Raw genomic sequence first — 18,710 nt, 5'->3', positions numbered from 1 at the left:
TAGTGTCTTGTCTCAGTTACTGACCTTGTGTGGTTGTCTTGTTTGTTTGTGTGTCTGCTGTGATCCCTTATGGTGAGCAGTCAGTCTTAGCAGGTGTTGATGTAGTTGATAGCTGGAGTCCTGGCAGGGGTGTGTCGTCACGAGTTATGATAGAGATAATGTGTAGCTGACGAGTTGTACCTTTATTTTGTTAATTGGTTGTAACACGTGTAATATAACTATAATTGTTCTTTTATCGACTTTTGATGATTACTTACCTCGGGCAACCGAGATGGTAATGCCTTTATATGCTAAGGAAGGTCTGGTTAAGGCTCCTCAGTATATGGGGGTGTTACAAAGTGGTATCAGAGCGACGATTTTGGAACCTGTAACAAATGAACCTAATGAACGTAGTGGGTCTAATAAAATGAACCTGGTGTATGTGTAATGGGAGCCCCAGCTGATGCTAGATTTTGGGTGAGTAGGCGCCCTTATTTCAAGATCTTGGCCCCATTGTGCATAAGCCAGTCACCGGGTATGGGGATGTGGAGTCAGTAAGTATGTGCTTAAAGTGTATGGTGTTTATGTGAAAATTGTTTGTGGTTGAGTCTTTGTTGAAGTTAATATCGGTACAATAGTTACGTTAGAATCGTGTATGGTGAATTTGTGGTAAAGTTAAGGTGCGTATGTGATGATAATAAGAAACGTAGAAGGTTTTATACGATAGAAGTGTGTGAAAAGAGTAGAAGGTGTGTGCTATGATATGGAATGTGGTAATGTTGGTGTTTGTTCCAGGTTGTTTGTGATGGTGATTTTATACGAGTTTATAAGTCTTACAGTAGCCGTAATAATGATAGCTAAAGAAGTGTTGCATGATAACAAGAATTATCAAAATAGTAATGGGCATATGCAATGTTTAATGATTGAAAGTTTTCGCTTGTGTGGTGATTAATCCGTGTAGAACAATTTGTTTATGTTGAAGCCTGAATATGTTGCTAATACACTTGGACAATGCATGGAATTTTGTCGTTAGTTATGTGTTTAAAGTAGCGTGAGTATAAATTTGTTAATAAAGTAGTAAAACAAGTTTAGACATGATATAATGGGATAGTTGCATGCATGGATGACTCGGTAGCAGGTATACCGTGTTGGGTGAAGTTCATGATAGTATGATGTGATGTGAATCTTATTTGGTAAGACTGTATGATATATTTGGTTAGAAGTGGTAATATATGAATGAGTACGATAACCAGTGGCGACTTCCGAACTTTGTTTGGAATCGACACGTGATATTATTTTGCAAGAACCTTCAGTTAATTTTGTAATTCTGACCGTGTACTCAATCTTACTTGACCGAGTGCGAGTGCTTACTAGACCGAGAAGACCTCACTCGATCTAGTTAGGAAGCTATGACGTCGAGATGTAGGAATTTCCTACGGTTACTCGATGAAATAGCGCCCACTCGATCGAGTAGAGGGCACTCGATCGAGTACCCTAGGCACTCGATCGAGTAGGCTACAGTACAGGGACTTCCGCGGGTTTCATAAAACCCTTATTCTTCCTATTTCTTCTTCTTCTTTTGCAAACCCTAACTTCCTAAATCTCTCTAAAACTCTTGCATTCTTGGGTTTGTGGTGATTAATTTGGGTAGTTTTCCTTACTTTGTTTTGTTCTTGCACTTCCTATTTGATTAAGGTATGAATTTCTTTCCTAATTTCATGTTTTCATCACTTGGATTTAATTGGGATGGTGTAATAATCTGAAATTTCGGTTTATATGGAAGAAAAGTTGCTTGTAATTGTTGTAATATGATTCACATGCTTCCCTTTTATGATTGCTGTTGTTTATTGTGCTAAAATTGAATAGAAATTGCAAAATTTGGGGGTGAATTTGCAAGAGTTGGTGAAATCAAATTGATTTTTGGGTGTCTTTTACATGATTGAGTGATGAAATTGAGTAGTATATGTTGCCTACATCATGTGGAAAGTTGAATTTTGTGATTTTTCACCTCAAAATTTGCCTTAAAACTCCGTCTTAAAAGTGCCCCAAATTGAAATTCGTTTTCTATGATTGGAATTTTGTGATGAATATGACTATATGTTAAGGGTTAAACCTTTGAAGTAGTAGTAGTGATGCTAATTAATGCTAAATATGTCAAAATTGTTACAGCTGTAGAGACCGTCTGCTGACTAGAATTTAGAAGTTTATTTATAGTTTGGATTGTCAGTCATAGAGCATGCTTGGTTACTCTTTTCTATGAGCATACAAGAATGTTTTACGTGATTTCAATTATATATGTGGTTGTATTTGAGCCATATGTTGAAAGTTGTAGTAGTTGAGTAATTCATGATTATTATGCTAAATTTTTCGCAGCAGTAAAGACCGTCTGAACGTTGGAGAAATTTGAATTTTACTCGTAATTTGGGAAATTGTTGGTGATAGTGTGTACATAGATGCTTTACTCCATGCTTAATTTGTGTAAATTATATGTTTTAAGTGCCTATGTAAGTATGTTTAAACCGTATGCTGACACAGATGCCGAGACTAAACCTGGGAACCCGTCAAAGTAAGAGGGGAAGGGCTTCTCAGCCCGAAGTTGGGGAGGGTAGTGCACCAGTAGTACATCTGTACCGGAATACCCTTCAGTAGTCTTTGTGGACTACAAGCAGAGGGAGAGGTTTGTAGGCCCGAAAGATGAGACCCACCCGTTGTGTGGACACCACACTTCTAGATGACCTGGGGATTGAGACGGATGTCCGTCACATCTTTGAGACCTTGGGGTTCACGGGGCTGTACCGTTTAAGGAAACATTCCTATGCCTTCCTGACTTTGGAGTTCATGAGCTCGTTTAAAAACGAGTCGAATGAGCATTCTGTCCAATTCCATCTTATGAACACCAGTTTTGTGTTAACCATGGACCTCATTGCTTCTCACCTTGGTTTGGCTAAGCCTCCCAAGGGATCCATCCGCGAGATTCCAGCTGAGTGCGGGGTTTGTCGCCTTATGCCTTGCCTTACTGGGAAGTCAGCTCCCACCGCCAGCAATATGTTGATTAACGATGTGCAGCATGTCACTTTGAGGATCTTCCTTCGTTCCATATCGAATCTTCTTTATGAGCGGCCTGACATGAGTAAGTTAAACTCTCACGAGTTGTTGCTTTTGATGGCTTATTTTAACCCGGAGCGGACCGAGAAGGTGGTCTTTAATGCTCCTGCCATGGTCTGTGCCAGCCTTGCTTTGATGGCTTCTTCTACCACTCGGTACTTGAGTTGTGGTGCTTTTGCCACTCGGTTAGCTGAAAAGCTAACCTTCTTTGAGGCTTATTCTGAGTACGTTCCTCTAGCCACTCTAGTGCCTACCATGGACAGAGATTACTACCTCGACCTGAAATGGTTGAGAACCTTGCCGGTTGGTAGCCTAGCTTGGAGGGTGTGGGGTATGAGCTGGATGAGGATATCGGCCCCTGAGCACCTTCCACCGACGGAGCCGTTAGACCTAGTGGTGGTAGTTGTTGACTCCGATGAGGAGGAGGATGATGATGTACCACGGCAGCGTCAGACATACCTCATTGACGACACGATCCTTCAGGTTATGCCCGAGCCGAGGAAGGGGGAGAATGTGATCTAGATGGAGTGTTAGACAGTTGATGATGATGACATGAGGGATAGTATTTCTGGGGAGTAGTGACCTATGTCGGAGGAGTAGTGATGTCGCCTTGTTTCCGTATCTTGTGCTTTGGGATAGGTGAGTTGAACTTCGGGGACGAAGTTCTTTTTAAGGGGGGAAGACTGTAATACCCGCCCTTTTAGGGACCCGTTGACCAGCATTGATCGACCTTGGGAGCAGTAGTGGTTTTTAGGATCACGTGCCATAGTTACCTTCTTTCTTGGGTTGTAGGTGGTACTCGATAGAGTAGAGGCTACTCGATCGAGTAGCTTGGATACTCGATCGAGTAGGGGCCACTGATCGAGTACGTTAGTTACTCGATCGAGTAGCGTCTTTTCAGCGAGGGTTTATAATCGTGTTTTCCTAAAACCGCAAATCATTTCCGCCTCTTCCTTCTAAACCTAGATGTCGTTCCTTCCTCTTCCCTTCACCATATGCCTTCCATGGGAGCCTTTGAAGGTCCTTGTGCCTTAGGAGTGCATAGCTTGAGTCGGGTAGCGGTCCTTTGCCAGGTTTCCTCATGTAGGTATGTCGTCATCATCATCCGTATCTTTGTTTTTCAGTTAGGGTTAGAATGGTAGTGATAGATGATTATATTGTGTGTATAAGTGTTGCTTGTTTGCTGGGTGTTGCGTGTATGGACATGGAATCATCACAGTCGCTTTAAGGTAGGTTCGCCTACTCAGTTTCTGTTGTTTGTCTAGTGTGTCGGCTGTTGTGTCGTTGTTATATTATTGTCGTGACCGTGGGGTTGTGTTACATGGTAATCGGTTGGTGTATGCTGTTTTGTTGGTTGTTGTTGTATTGCAGCTGTCTGTGATTGTTTGTCTCTGGTTCTCGAGGTGCGTCCTCGGCTGAGTGGAGTCACTTGCAGGAGTGGCTTCACGCCCTAGTTTCGCCCTCCGTGGAACCCGCCACGGGAGGGGATGTTCATATTAATGGGACATGGTTATCGCTCGGTATGATGGGCGGGGCTTAGGTGGGAACGACTGCGGTCCCCCACTGGCAGGGCTGGTCCAGTGGACAGTCGGTGACGGAGATTGATTGGAGTGGGTATGATTGTGTGTGACTGGTTATGTTTGTATTGTGTTGACGATTGTTGTTGGTTTATGTAGTGTCTTGTCTCAGTTACTGACCTTGTGTGGTTGTCTTGTTTGTTTGTGTGTCTGCCGTGATCCCTTATGGTGAGCAGTCAGTCTTAGCAGGTGTTGATGTGGTTGATAGCTGGAGTCCTGGCAGGGGTGTGTCGTCACGAGTTCTGATAGAGATAATGTGTAGCTGACGAGTTGTACCTTTATTTTGTTAATTAGTTGTAACACGTGTAATATAACTATAATTGTTCTATTATCGAGTTTTGATGATTACTTACCTCGGGCAACCGAGATGGTAATGCCTTTATATGCTAAGGAAGGTCTGGTTAAGGCTCCTCAGTATATGGGGCTGTTACAAAGTGGTATCAGAGCGACGATTTTGGAACCTATAACAAATGAACCTAATGAACGTAGTGAGTCTAATAAAATGAACCTGGTGTATGTGTAATGGGAGCCCCAATTGATGATAGATTTTGGGTGAGTAGGCGCCCTCATTTCAAGATCTTGGCCCCATTGTGCTTAAGCCAGTCACCGGGTATGGGGATGTGGAGTCAGTAAGTATGTGCTTAAAGTGTATGGTGTTTATGTGAGAATTGCTTGTGGTTGTGTCTTTGTTGAAGTTAATATCGGTACAATAGTTACGGTAGAATCGTGTATGGTGAATTTTGTAATACTCCGTATTTATAGTCTTGGGGGTACTCTATCGAGTAGCCCTTACTCTGTCGAGTAAGGGCAAGTTGCGCAGATAAATAGTTTCTGACCTGTTGGGCACTCGATCGAGTAGCTGGGGCACTCGATCGAGTAGGGGGGGTACTCGATCGAGTACCTTGGGTACTCGATCGAGTGTCCGGTTTATCGGGGGAGTTTTCTCGGGTTTTGTTAATTACGCGATTAAGGTATTTAAACCAATTCGTCTTTGTTCTAAATCACTTTTTACAAAACCTAAAACCTGTTTAAGAGAGAAAGCAACTTGTCTTCTTCCTAATCGTGTTCTTGACAATTCCCGGAGTTCAGACGGTCGGTTTGCATCGTAGTTCGTGTTGTTGGATTCCTTGCGTCGAGGGTAAGCTTTTAATGTAATTTATATAATGATTTGTTAAGATTAGTGAAACCCTAATTTAGGAATTGGGGGTTTTTATGAATAGTAATTGAATAGTAGTATCTATGTGTTGTATGGTAGGAGGAGAGTTCATAGAAGAGGCGTTTTGAGACAGCTGTAGATACCGTCTGCGTGTTGTGCTTTCCAGGTAGGATTTCCTACTCAGTATTAGTCCCATAATGGGATATTGGTGATGTGCTGTAGTTAGTTGTTTGATATGATGATTGTGATTGTGATTGTGATTGTGATTGTGATTGTTGATGGTTCTCGAGATGCGTTCTCGGCTGAGTGGGGTCACTTGCGGGAGTGATCTCACGCCCTAGTTCGCCTATACGTGGAACCCGCCACGAAAGGATGTGCACATTAATGAGCGGGGTTATCGCTCGTACGATGAGCGGGGCTTAGGTGGGAACGGCTGCGGTCCCCCATCGGGCGGCTCGGTCCAAAGGACGATCGTGATTGAGACGGTTGGTTGGTGGTGTGTGTGTGTGTGACAGTTCAGCTTTCTGTTTGTCTTATTGTTGTTATCTATATTGATTGTGTGATTAGTGCGACCCGGTGTTGTTTTGTAAAACTGCGGTGATCCATTCGGGGATGGTGAGCGAGATATCGAGCGGTATAGAGATGATACTTGGGATAGGCTGGGATGGCCACGACATGACGATAGAGTCTTCCGCTGTAGTTTAGTTTTATTTATGTTTCGATTGAGAACGATTAGTTTGGAATAATGTATTGCACTTTCGATTTGGTTTCGAGGATTGTACTTATTCATTAAACTGCTTATAATAAATGTTGTTTCTGTTTTGTCTATTTGATTATCATGCCTCGGGCAACCGAGATGGTGATGTCTTCATACCTGAGTGGTCCTGGTAAGGCACTCGGAGTATGGGGGTGTTACAAAATGGTATCAGAGCGACGATCCTGAAACCTGTAACCAATGAACTTAATGAACATAGAGAGAGTCAACTAAAAAGAACCCGGGGTAAAAGGGGTAGGAGCTAGTGCAAAGGCTTGGGAGACGTCCTAAAGTCGCAAGGGGTCGCCCTACAACTTTGAACCGGTCACGGGGGAAAGTGTTTGTCGAATGTATGTGTGCTTGTCTAACTTGTGCAACAAAGTGATGAAATGTGTTGATTGTTTGGTGTTGAAGTAGGAGGTTGAGCATGTGAAAGAAAAGTAATGTATGGTTGGAATAACATGTTGAGTGTTTACAATGTGGCTTTCATAGCATGATGAATTGATTTTTTTGCTGATAAGTAGAATAAATGCGTAGTATATAATTTATGATATCATGCGGTTTTTATAAAGTTTAGCATGTTAGTATATGACGTAACATGCGGGTAGCCTTTACGTATTAGTGATACTTGATCGAGTGAGACTAACTCGATCGGGTGGGTTTCTGGCGATTTTGAGTCCGAATCGCGTTTTTGGGCACTCGATCGAGTAGCTAGGGGTACTCGATCGAGTAGGGGGTCACTCGATCGAGTAGCCAAGATACTCGATAGAGTGGGTTAGAGATCGGAAGGTCCGTTTGGTTAGGTTCGGTACTCGATCGAGTACATAGGGGCACTCGATCGAGTAGCCCGTTACTCGATCGAGTGGGTTTGGATACTCGATCGAGTAGGTCCTAGGCAGCGCGTTATCGTGTTTTGAGGTTTAGTACGCGTGTTTATGTTTACCCCTTTCTTCTATAGCTTCAAGATGCCGCCCAAGAGAAATGCTTTGTACGCAAGAGCTGAGGTTATGACTACAGATGACATCGTTAAGATGTTGGAACACCAGGACGCTCTTACAGAGACCCTGAAGAGAGTGAATGAGGACAAGGATAAGAGTAAGGAGAAGGAGGTTGATCATGCTAAAGTCAGCCTCTATATTGCGAGGTTTAACCCGAAGGAGTACAAGGGGGTTGAGGAGCCTAACCATCTTGTGATTGGGTGAGGAGATGGAGAATATACTAGATTTAGTTCGCTGTCCCGATGAGATGAGAGTGGATCGGGCTGCATTTTATCCGAGGGAGGCGGTGGCAAGTGGTGGGATTCGGTGAAGGTGAGTGCTAAGGAGTTGTATACCAACCAAGGGTTACCTGCTATACCTTGGGAGGAGTTTCGTAGGGCTGTGAGGAAGGAGTTTGTGCCGGAACATGTGAGGAGTAAGTTGAGGGAGGAGTTTGATAAGTTTAAGATGACTGCTTTGAGATGTCGTGGTGAGTACTACAGCGAGTTCAATGAGAAATCTAGATATCTTTGAGGACATGGGTTTGAGTGATGAGAATCTGGCTTTGAGGTTTGAGAGCGGGCTAACCACGAAAATTATGGATAAGTTACCCGTGGGGGTCCTTACTGATGTAAAGGAAGCGTATGAGAGGGTGGGAGAGCCGAGAGACTAGTGGAGATGGCGCAGAGAGGTCCGTGGTGAGAAGAAGAAGTCGGAGAGCGAGGGTGGTGGCCAATCTAATTACAAGAAAGGCAACCACAATCGGTCTAAGGGGTTTTCTTCGGATCGGGGTTTAGTCTTGGGGCTTCCTTTGGGCGGGCCGAGGGTGTGAGTAACAGGTGGGAGTGACTGCTTTGGATGTGGTGGCGTAGGCCACAAGAGACATGAGTGCACGAGTGCACCGATCTTTTCGAGAGACTCGCACAGAGCTTCGCGAGCAACGGACCCGGGTGGATCATGGCCAAACCGGGAGGTCGAGCTACCAGTGGGAGGCAACCGCAACGGCGGTAATTCTTATCGAAAGACACCGATGAATAACAACAACAATCAAGGGTCGGTGCTAAGCGACCGCATCGCTAGTCTTGTCCCGGGGAGGTGGGCGAGAAGACCGATGTGCAAGTTATTCATGATGGACAAGAAGGCAGCTGAGGAAGATGCGCATGTTATCACCGGTACATTCCTTGTTAATGGTATTCCTACGTTTGTTTTGTTTGATTCGGGGGCTTCTCAGTCGTTTGTGTCTTCGAGACATGTAAAACAGTTGGGTTTGAGAGTATATGAGTCTGTTAATGAGCAAGTTTTCATACCTTCGGGTGAGTCCACCATGTGGGAGGTTGTTTAGAGATGTATCCTTGATAGTTGGGCAAGTTGATTTCCCTGTAGACTTGCTAGAGTTTCCTTTTAACGGTTTTGAGATGATAGTTGGGATGGATTGGTTAGGAAAGTATAAAGCTAAGATAGACTGCCATCAAAAGAGAGTGTCCCTGAGAGGTCCTAAGGGTGTTAGTGTGTCTTACCGGGGGTTTCTAGTCAGACCCAAAGTTAAGTTGATTGCAGCTGTCACCTTGAAGTCTTATCTGAGGAAGGGATGTCCTTTGATCTTATGCCATGTGAGAGATGACCGGATAGAGAGTCCGACAGTTGATGAGATACCAGTGGTGGGAGAGTTTGCTGACGTTTTTCCTGATGAGATTCCGGGGTTACCACCGAGGAGAGAGATAGATTTTACCGTGGAGTTGAAGCCAGGGACGGGGCCAATCTCTAAGGCACCGTACCGTATGGGTCCTAAGGAGATGGAGGAGCTTAGGAAGCAGTTGGATGATCTGATAGAGAAGGGATACATTAGACCAAGTGTATCGCCGTGGGGAGCACCAGTTCTATTTGTGAAGAAGAAAGATGGAACTTTGAGGTTATGCATAGATTACAGAGAGTTGAACCGAGTGACGATAAAGAACAAGTATCCTTTGCCAAGGATAGATGACCTGTTTGATCAGTTGAGTGGTGCAACAGTCTTTTCTAAGATTGATTTGAGGTCGGGTACCATCGGTGAAGATTAGAGATGTGGACATACCGAAGACGACTTTTACGTCGAGTATGGCCATTATGAGTATGTGGTGATGCCGTTTGGGTTGTCTAATGCGCCGGCAGTGTTTATGGATTTGATGAATAGGATCTTTAGACAGTTCTTGGACCAGTTTGTAGTGGTGTTTATCGATGATATCTTAGTCTACTCTAAGACTAAGGAGGAGCATGAGGAGCATTTGAGGATCGTGTTGCAGACATTAAGGGAGCATGAGTTGTATGCTAAGCTGTCCAAGTGTGAGTTACTGGTTAGAGAAAGTGGCTTTTAAGGGCATGTAATATCTAAAGATGGGGTAGTCAGTAGATCCGGCGAAGATTGAGGCAGTGACAAAGTGGGAAGCACCAAAGAATGTTGCTGAGGTTAGGAGTTTCTTGGGTTTAGCTGGATACTACAGACGGTTCGTGAAAGATTTCTCCAAGATAGCTAGACCGATGACAACGTTGATGAGGAAAGAGAACAGGTTTCGTTGGGATGAGAGTTGTGAGACGGCGTTCCAAACATTAAAGGAGCGTCGACCACGCTCCCGTCTTAGCATTGCCTGAAGGGAGCGAGAATTTTGAGGTTTATACCGATGCTTCGAAGAATGGGTTAGGTTGTGTGTTGATGCGAGAATGGTAAGGTGATTGCCTATGCTTCTAGGCGGTTGAAGCCTTATGAGGAGAACTACCCTACTCATGATCCGGAGTTGGGTGCGGTGGTGTTTGCTCTCAAGATTTGGAGACATTACCTTTATGGGGCGACCTTTAAGGTATTTTTCGATCACAAGAGTCTCAAGTACATCTTCACTCAAAAGGAGTTGAACATGAGACAGAGGAGGTGGATGGAGTTGATTGGCGATTATGACATGGAAATCATCTACCATGAAGGGAAGGCCAATGTTGTTGTTGATGCTTTGAGTAGGAAGAGTGTACATTCCTTGTGTACAGCTCTATCTTTGATGAGGTTGAGGATGAGGTAGCGAGCTTTGGGATTCATATGATGCGAAAGGAGATGCCATGGGTGATATGACAAACATATGGAGTTTTATGATGACATTCGAGGTAAATGGACTTTGGATCCTAAGATAGTGGAGTGGAGAGCTGGAGTAGAGAAAGGGACAGTGTCCGGTTTTCCATTCATACAGATGGTAGCTTGAGGTTTGATGGTAGGTGGTGTGTTCCTAATGACGAGGAGTTGAAAAAGACAATCATGACAGAAGCGCGTTGCACACCATATTCATTCATCCGGTGGAGACAAGCTTTACAAAGATTTGAAGAAAACGTTTTGGTGGCCTGGGATGAAGAAAGAGACAGCCGAGTTTGTGTCCCGTTGTTTGACATGCCAGAGAGTTAAAGGGGAACAGAGAAGACCACAAGGTAAGGTTCAGTCCTTGGAGGTGCCCGAGTGGAAGTGGGAATCCATTTCCATGGATTTTATTGTGGGTTTGCCAAAGAGTCAGCAAGGTAACAACATGATTTGGGTGATAGTGGATCGCTTGACCAAGTCAGCTCACTTTGTTCAATGAAAGATACATGGACTAAGGCACAATTGGCTATGGCCTATCGAAAGAACGTGCTTAAGTTGCATGGAGTCCCTAAGGACATAGTGTCCGACAGAGATGCGAGGTTTATATCAAGGTTTTGGAAGGAGTTGCGGGAATCGTTGGGAACGACCTTGAAGATGAGTACGACATTTCATCCTGCGACGGATGGGCGATCGAGAGAACAATCAAGACTCTTAAGGATATGTTGCGAGCTTGTGTGATGGATTTTGGTGGTAGGCCGGGAGCGGAGGTTGGACTTGATAGAGTTTTCTTACAATAACAACTATCACACTAGTATTGGTATGGCACCGTTTGAGGCTTTGTATGGGAGGAGATGTAGGAGTCCAATCTGTTGGGACGATAGTCTTTGAGGCATGGTTTTGGGACCGAGAGATGGTGCATGAGATGGTTGAACAGATTAAGATGATCGGGGAAAGGATGAGAGCACTCGGGATCGACAAAAGAGTTATGCAGATCTACATCGCCAGGATATAGAGTTTCGGGTTGGGGATAAGGTTCTTCTGAAAGTGTCTCCTATGCGCGGAGTTATGAGATTTGGGAAGAAAGGCAAGCTAAGTCAGAAGTTTATAGGGCCGTATGAGATCTTAGAGCGAGTTGGAGAGGTTGCTTACCGTTTGGCTTTACCGGCTGCTTTGGAGAGAGTGCATAATGTGTTTCATGCATCGCGACTACGGAAGTATGTGAGTGACCCGTCACATGTGTTAGAGGCAGAGAGTTTGGAGCTAGATGAGTCCCTATCATATCTTGAGGTACCCAAGCGGATCCTAGACCGAAAAGTTAGAAAGACCGGGGAGGGGTGAGACGGTTTTGCTTAAGATCCTGTGGTCTAACCACGAGACCGAGGAAGCTACATGGGAGGCCGAGGACATCATGAAAGAGCGTTACCCTTTCCTTTTTGATCAGGTATGTATGGTTACGGGGACGTAACCTTGTTTCTTTTAGGGGGGTAGGAGATGATCGCGAGAGTTTTTAAGAGTTTTATACACCCTTTATATGTTGTGTCGGGATGTTTGCCTTGGGTTTGTATCATGTTTTGTTTGGCTTTTGAGTCGGGAAGGTCGAGGGAGTACCTTTGTTTTTGTAGTGGTTTGAACTTCGGGGACGAAGTTCTTTTTAAGGAGGGAAGACTGTAATACTCCGTATTTATAGTCTTGGGGTACTCTATCGAGTAGCCCTTACTCTGTCAGTAAAGGCAAGTTCTTGCTGAGATAAATAGTTTCGACTGTTGGGCACTCGATCGAGTAGAGTGGGGCACTCGATCGAGTAGAAAATACTCGATCGAGTACCTTGGGTACTCGATCGAGTGTCCCAGGTTTATCGGGGAGTTTTCTCGGGTTTTGTTAATTACGCGATTAAGGTATTTAAACCAATTCGTCTTTGTTCTAAATCACTTTTTACAAAACCTAAAACCTGTTTAAGAGAGAAAGCAACTTGTCTTCTTCCTAATCGCGTTCTTGACAATTCCGGAGTTCGGACGGTCGGTTTGCATCGTAGTTCGTGTTGTTGGATTCCTTGCGTCGAGGGTAAGCTTTTAATGTAATTTATATAATGATTTGTTAAGATTAGTGAAACCCTAATTTAGGAATTTGGGGTTTTTATGAATAGTAATTGAATAGTAGTATCTATGTGTTGTATGGTAGGAGGAGAGTTCATAGAAGAGGCGTTTTGAGACACCTGTAGATACCGTCTGCGTGTTGTGCTTTCCAGGTAGGATTTCCTACTCGGTATTAGTCCCATAATGGGATATTGGTGATGTCTTTGTAGTTAGTTGTTTGATATGATGATTGTGATTGTGATTGTGATTGTGATTGTGATTGTTGATGGTTCTCGAGATGCGTTCTCGGGTGAGTGGGGTCACTTGCGGGAGTGATCTCACGCCCTAGTTTCGCCTATACATGGAACCCGCCACAGAAGGGATGTGCACATTAATGAGCGGGGTTATCGCTCGTACGATGAGCGGGGCTTAGGTGGGAACAGGCTGCGGTCCCCCAGCGGTCGGTAGTCCAGTGGACGATCGATGATTGAGACGGTTGGTTGGGTGTGTGTGTGTGTGTGACGATTCAAATTGTCTGTTTGTCTTATTGTTGTTATCTATATTGATTGTGTGATTAGTCTTACGACCCCGGTGTTGTTTTGTAAAACTGCGGTGATCCATTCGGGGATGGTGAGCGGATATCGGCGGTATAGAGATGATCTTTGGGATAGGCTGGGATGGCCACGACATGACGATAGAGTCTTCCGCCGTAGTTTAGTTTTATTTATGTTTCGATTGAGAACGATTAGTTTGGAATAATGTATTGCACTTTCAGTTTGGTTTCGAGGATTGTACTTATTCATTAAACTGCTTATAATAAATGTTGTTTCTGTTTTGTCTATTTGATTATCATGCCTCGGGCAACCGAGATGGTGATGTCTTCATACCTGAGTGGTCCTGGTAAGGCACTCGGAGTATGGGGGTGTTACAAATTTGGGGTGGAGTTAAGGTGCGTATGTGATGATAATAAGAAACGTAGAAGGTTTTATACGATAGAAGTGTGTGAAAAGAGTAGAAGGTGTGTGCTATAATATGGAATGTGGTAATGTTGGTGTTTGTTCCAGGTTGTTAGTGATGGTGATTCTATACGAGTTTATAAGTCTTACAGTTGCCGTAATAATGATAGCTAAAGAAGTGTTGCATGATAACAAGAATTATCAAAATAGTAATGGGCATATGCAATGTTTAATGATTGAAAGTTTCCGCTTGTGTGGTGATTAATCAGTGTAGAACAATTTGTTTATGTTGAAGCCTGAATATATTGCTAATACACTTGGACAATGCATGGAATTTTGTCGTTAATTTTGTGTTTAAAGTAGCGTGAGTATAAATTTGTTAATAAAGTAGTAAAACAAGTTTAGACATGATATAATGGGATAGTTGCATGCATGGATGACTCGGTAGCAGGTATACCATGTTGGGTGAAGTTCATGATAGTATGATGTGATGTGAATCTTATTTGGTAAGACTGTATGATATATTTGGTTAGAAGTGGTAATATATGAATGAGTACGATAACCAGTTGCGACTTCCGAACTTAGTTTGGAATCGACACGTGATATTGTTTTGCAGGAACCTTCAGTTAATTTTGTAATTCTGACCATGTACTCAATCTTACTTGACCGAATGCGAGTGCTTAATAGACCGAGTAGGCCTCACTCGTTCTAGTTAGGAAGCTATGACATCGAGATGTTGGAATTTCCTACGGTTACTCGATGAAATAGCGCCTACTCGATCGAGTAGAGGGCACTCGATCGAGTACCCTAGGCACTCGATCGAGTAGGCTACAGTACAGGGACTTCCGCGGATTTCATAAAACCCTTATTCTTCCTCATTCTTCCTATTTCTTCTTCTTCTTTTGCAAACCCTAACTTCCTAAATCTCTCTAAAACTCTTGCATTCTTGGGTTTGCGGTGATTAATTTGGGTAGTTTTCCTTACTTTGATTTGTTCTTGCACTTCCTATTTGATCAAGGTATGGATTTCTTTCCTAATTTCATGTTTTCATCACTTAGAATTAATTGGGATGGTGGAATAATCTGAAATTTCGGTTTATATGGAAGAAAAGTTGCTTGTAGTTGTTGTAATATGATTCACATGCTTCCCTTTTATGATTGCTGTTGTTTATTGTGCTAAAATTGAATAGAAATTGCAAAATTTGGGGACGAATTTTCTAGGGTTGGTGAAATCAAATTGATTTTTGGGTGTCTTTTACATGATTGAGTGATGAAATTGAGTAGTATATGTTGCCTACATCATGTGGAAAGTTGAATTTTGTGATTTTCACCTCAAAATTTGCCTTAAAACTCCGTCTTAAAAGTGCCCCAAATTGAAATTCGTTTTCTATGATTGGAATTTTGTGATGAATATGACTATATGTTAACGGTTAAACCTTTGAAGTAGTAGTAGTGATGCTAATTCATGCTAAATATGTCAAAATTGTTACAGCTGTAGATACCGTCTGATGACTAGAATTGAGAAGTTTATTTATAGTTTGGATTGTCAGTCATGGAGCATGCTTGGTTACTCTTTTCTATGAGCATACAAAAATGTTTTACGTGATTTCAAGTATATATGTGGTTGTATTTGAGCCATATGTTGAAAGTTGTAGTAGTTGAGTAATTCATGATAATTATGCTAAATTTTTCGCAGCTGTAAAGACCGTCTGAACGTTGGAGAAATTTGAATTTTACTCGTAATTTGGGAAATTGTTGGTGATAGTGTGTACATAGATTTTTTACTCCATGCTTAATTTGTGTAAATTACATGTTTTAAGTGCCTATGTAAGTATGTTTAAATCGTATGCTGACACAGATGCCGAGACTAAACCTGGGAACCCGTCAAAGTAAGAGGGGAAGGGCTTCTCAGCCCGAAGTTGGGGAGGGTAGTGCACCAGTAGTACATCTGTATCGGAATACCCTTCAGTAGTCTTTGTGGACTACAAGCAGAGGGAGAGGTTTGTAGCTTTGTAGGCCTGAAAGATGAGACCCACCCGTTGTGTGGACACCACACTTCTAGACGACCTGGGGATTGAGACGGATGTCCGTCACATCTTTGAGACCTTGGGGTTAACGGGGCTGTACCGTTTAAGGAAACATTCCTATGCCTTCCTGACTTTGGAGTTCATGAGCTCGTTTAAAAACGAGGCGAATGAGCAGTCTGTCCAATTCCGTCTTATGAACACGAGTTTTGTGTTAACCATGGACCTCATTGCTTCTCACCTTGGTTTGGCTAAGCCTCCCAAGGGATCCATCCGCGAGATTCCAGCTGAGTGCGGAGTTTGCCGCCTTATGCCTTGCCTTACTGGGAAGTCAGCTCCCACCGCCAGCAATATGTTGATTAACGATGTGCAGCATGTCACTTTGAGGATCTTCCTTCGTTCCATATCGAATCTTCTTTATGAGCGGCCTGACATAAGTATGTTAAACTCTCACGAGTTGTTGCTTTTGATGGCTTATCTTAACCCGGAGCGGACCGAGAAGGTCGTCTTTAATGCTCCTGCCATGGTCTGTGCCAGCCTTGCTTTGATGGCTTCTTCTACCACTCGGTACTTGAGTTGTGGTGCTTTTGCCACTCGGTTAGCTGAAAAGCTAACCTCCTTTGAGGCTTCTTCTGAGTACGTTCCTCTATCCACTCCAGTGCCTACCATGGACAGAGATTACTACCTCGACCTGAAATGGTTGAGAACCTTGCCGGATGGTAGCCTAGCTTGGAGGGTGTGGGGTATGAGCTGGATGAGGATACCGGCCCCTGAGCACCTTCCACCGACGGAGCCGTTAGACCCAGTGGTGGTAGTTGTTGACTCTGATGAGGAGGATGATGATGATGTACCTCGGCAGCGTCAGACATACCTCATTGACGACACGATCCTTCAGGTTATGCCCGAGACGAGAAAGGGGGAGAATGTGAGAGCGGCGGAAGATAGACCCAGGCTAGAGAGGGGACCACGTCGTGTGAGGGAGAGGACGGCTGAGACCCCACGGCCACGGCAAGAAGACCGCCTCGCACCCATTTCCTTGTTACCCCTACCTGGATACCCCGGAGACACGTTCGAGCTACTTGGCAGAGAGAGTGTCCTCTACCTTGACGCTCCGGAACATGCATGATATGGCATATGCTCAGGGTATTGGGACCGAGGGGCCACACCCAGTGTGGTGGAGCGGGGTTGGAGACTACAGTGGGGTTTTTCACTCCTATGGAGTGGACATGACAGCATGGGGGACACCATAGTCCTTTGCTTTTGGCGGTTTGACCCCATGGTATGAGAGCCCAGGAGCTGAAACAGGGGTCGACGCGGGTCTTGGGTCATCAGGAGCAGGCACCTCGGGAGGGGATGGAGCTGGGGACGAGATGATGGAGGAGCAGCAGCAGCAGGAGTGATACTCCTTTTCTTTCTCTTGTTATGATTTTTGGTTGTGTTGGATGTTAGTAGCCTTTTAGTTTGTACTTCTTACATTTGGTTTGTATGGATGGCCGTAAGGCTGTATTTGCTTAGATTGAACTTGTTTGCAGGATTCTGGGGGTCAGATTGTCATCCCGACTCGCGTTTGTGTGACATTCTATATATATATTGTGTTATGACAGGAAGATTTCGAGGATTTTTGACCTGTGGCCACTCGACCGAGTGCCCCTCACTCGATCGAGTAGCTGCAAGTGGGACGGGGATGCAGTATTCTGATTTGAGGCTACTCGATCGAGTAGCTAAGACACTCGATAGAGTAGGGCCAGCTCGATCGAGTACCCTCTATACTCAATCGAGTGGCACTGTTACAGGAACATTTCGTTAATCAAAATTGTTTTAATGGTTATATCATTGCATGTTTTGATGTTTAATATGGTTGTTTATGATTAGCAACATGTTTGGACCGTTAATTTCATATGTTGGAAGTCGTGTTTGGGTTTTGAATGCGGATTAGTAACGAATAGTGCAAGCGGTAGTTGGTTCTTATTGCATTCATTTTACATCCACTATGTCTACTAGTTATATTTCACCGGAGTTGTGTATTTCCCATATATATATATATATATATATATATATATATATATATATATATATATATATATATATATATATATATATATACACGCATTATAACGTGGCTAATTATTCGAATAAAGTAGCAAATGATTTTATGAATTAATGTTTGTGTGATTAATGAGTAATGTCCATAAGGCATTGTATGTGTTGGTTATATGACCAGAGGTAAGCTTTAAGTAATGCGAGTAATAATTCGGTGGTGAACTTCGGGGACGAAGTTCCTTTTAGAGGGGAAGAGTAATGGCGCAAAATAAAAAGGTCGATATTGCAATTATTTTGTTGCTTGTTTATAATGTTTTCTATTATTCCTATTACATTCCTAGTACAAAGCTATAATTATTTTCATTGTTTGTTGAGTAATTTGTATGTTGAAGTAAAGGTTGAATAAGGTGCTATAAAAAGGCAGTCATAGAGAGATAGTTATGATGTCATGCGTTTGAATAGAACCGTATCGTTGGGTAACATAGTTGTGTTAATATGACATGTTTCATGCTGATGGTCGTGTACTAGTGAAAGTGTAATCTCGTAGTGTGTGGCTAAGAGTTGTGAGCAGCTGTGTGGTCGTTGGTTGTGCTGGTTCATGTTGTGAGGTTAGTATTTCAAGTGGTAGAGTGTAGAAGTCGATCTAGATGGAGTGTTAGACAGTTGATGATGATGACATGGGGGATAGTATTTCTGGGAGTAGTGACCTATGTCGGAGGAGTAGTGATGTTGCCTTGTTTCCGTATCTTGTGCTTTGGGATAGGTGAGTTGAACTTCGGGGACGAAGTTCTTTTTAAGGGGGGAAGACTGTAATACCCGCCCTTTTAGGGACCCGTTGACCAGTATTGACCGACCTTGGGAGCAGTAGTGGTTCTTAGGATCACGTGCCATAGTTACCTTGTGTCTTGAGTTGTAGGTGGTACTCGATAGAGTAGAGGCTATGATACGTGCATATTCTATACACTTTATCTGTGGTTTTGGCA

The sequence above is a fragment of the Silene latifolia genome, chromosome 7 (genome assembly GCF_048544455.1).
Source record: "Silene latifolia isolate original U9 population chromosome 7, ASM4854445v1, whole genome shotgun sequence".
In the NCBI taxonomy this organism is placed as follows: Eukaryota; Viridiplantae; Streptophyta; class Magnoliopsida; order Caryophyllales; family Caryophyllaceae; genus Silene; species Silene latifolia.
Note: the sequence above shows the minus strand (reverse complement) of the source record.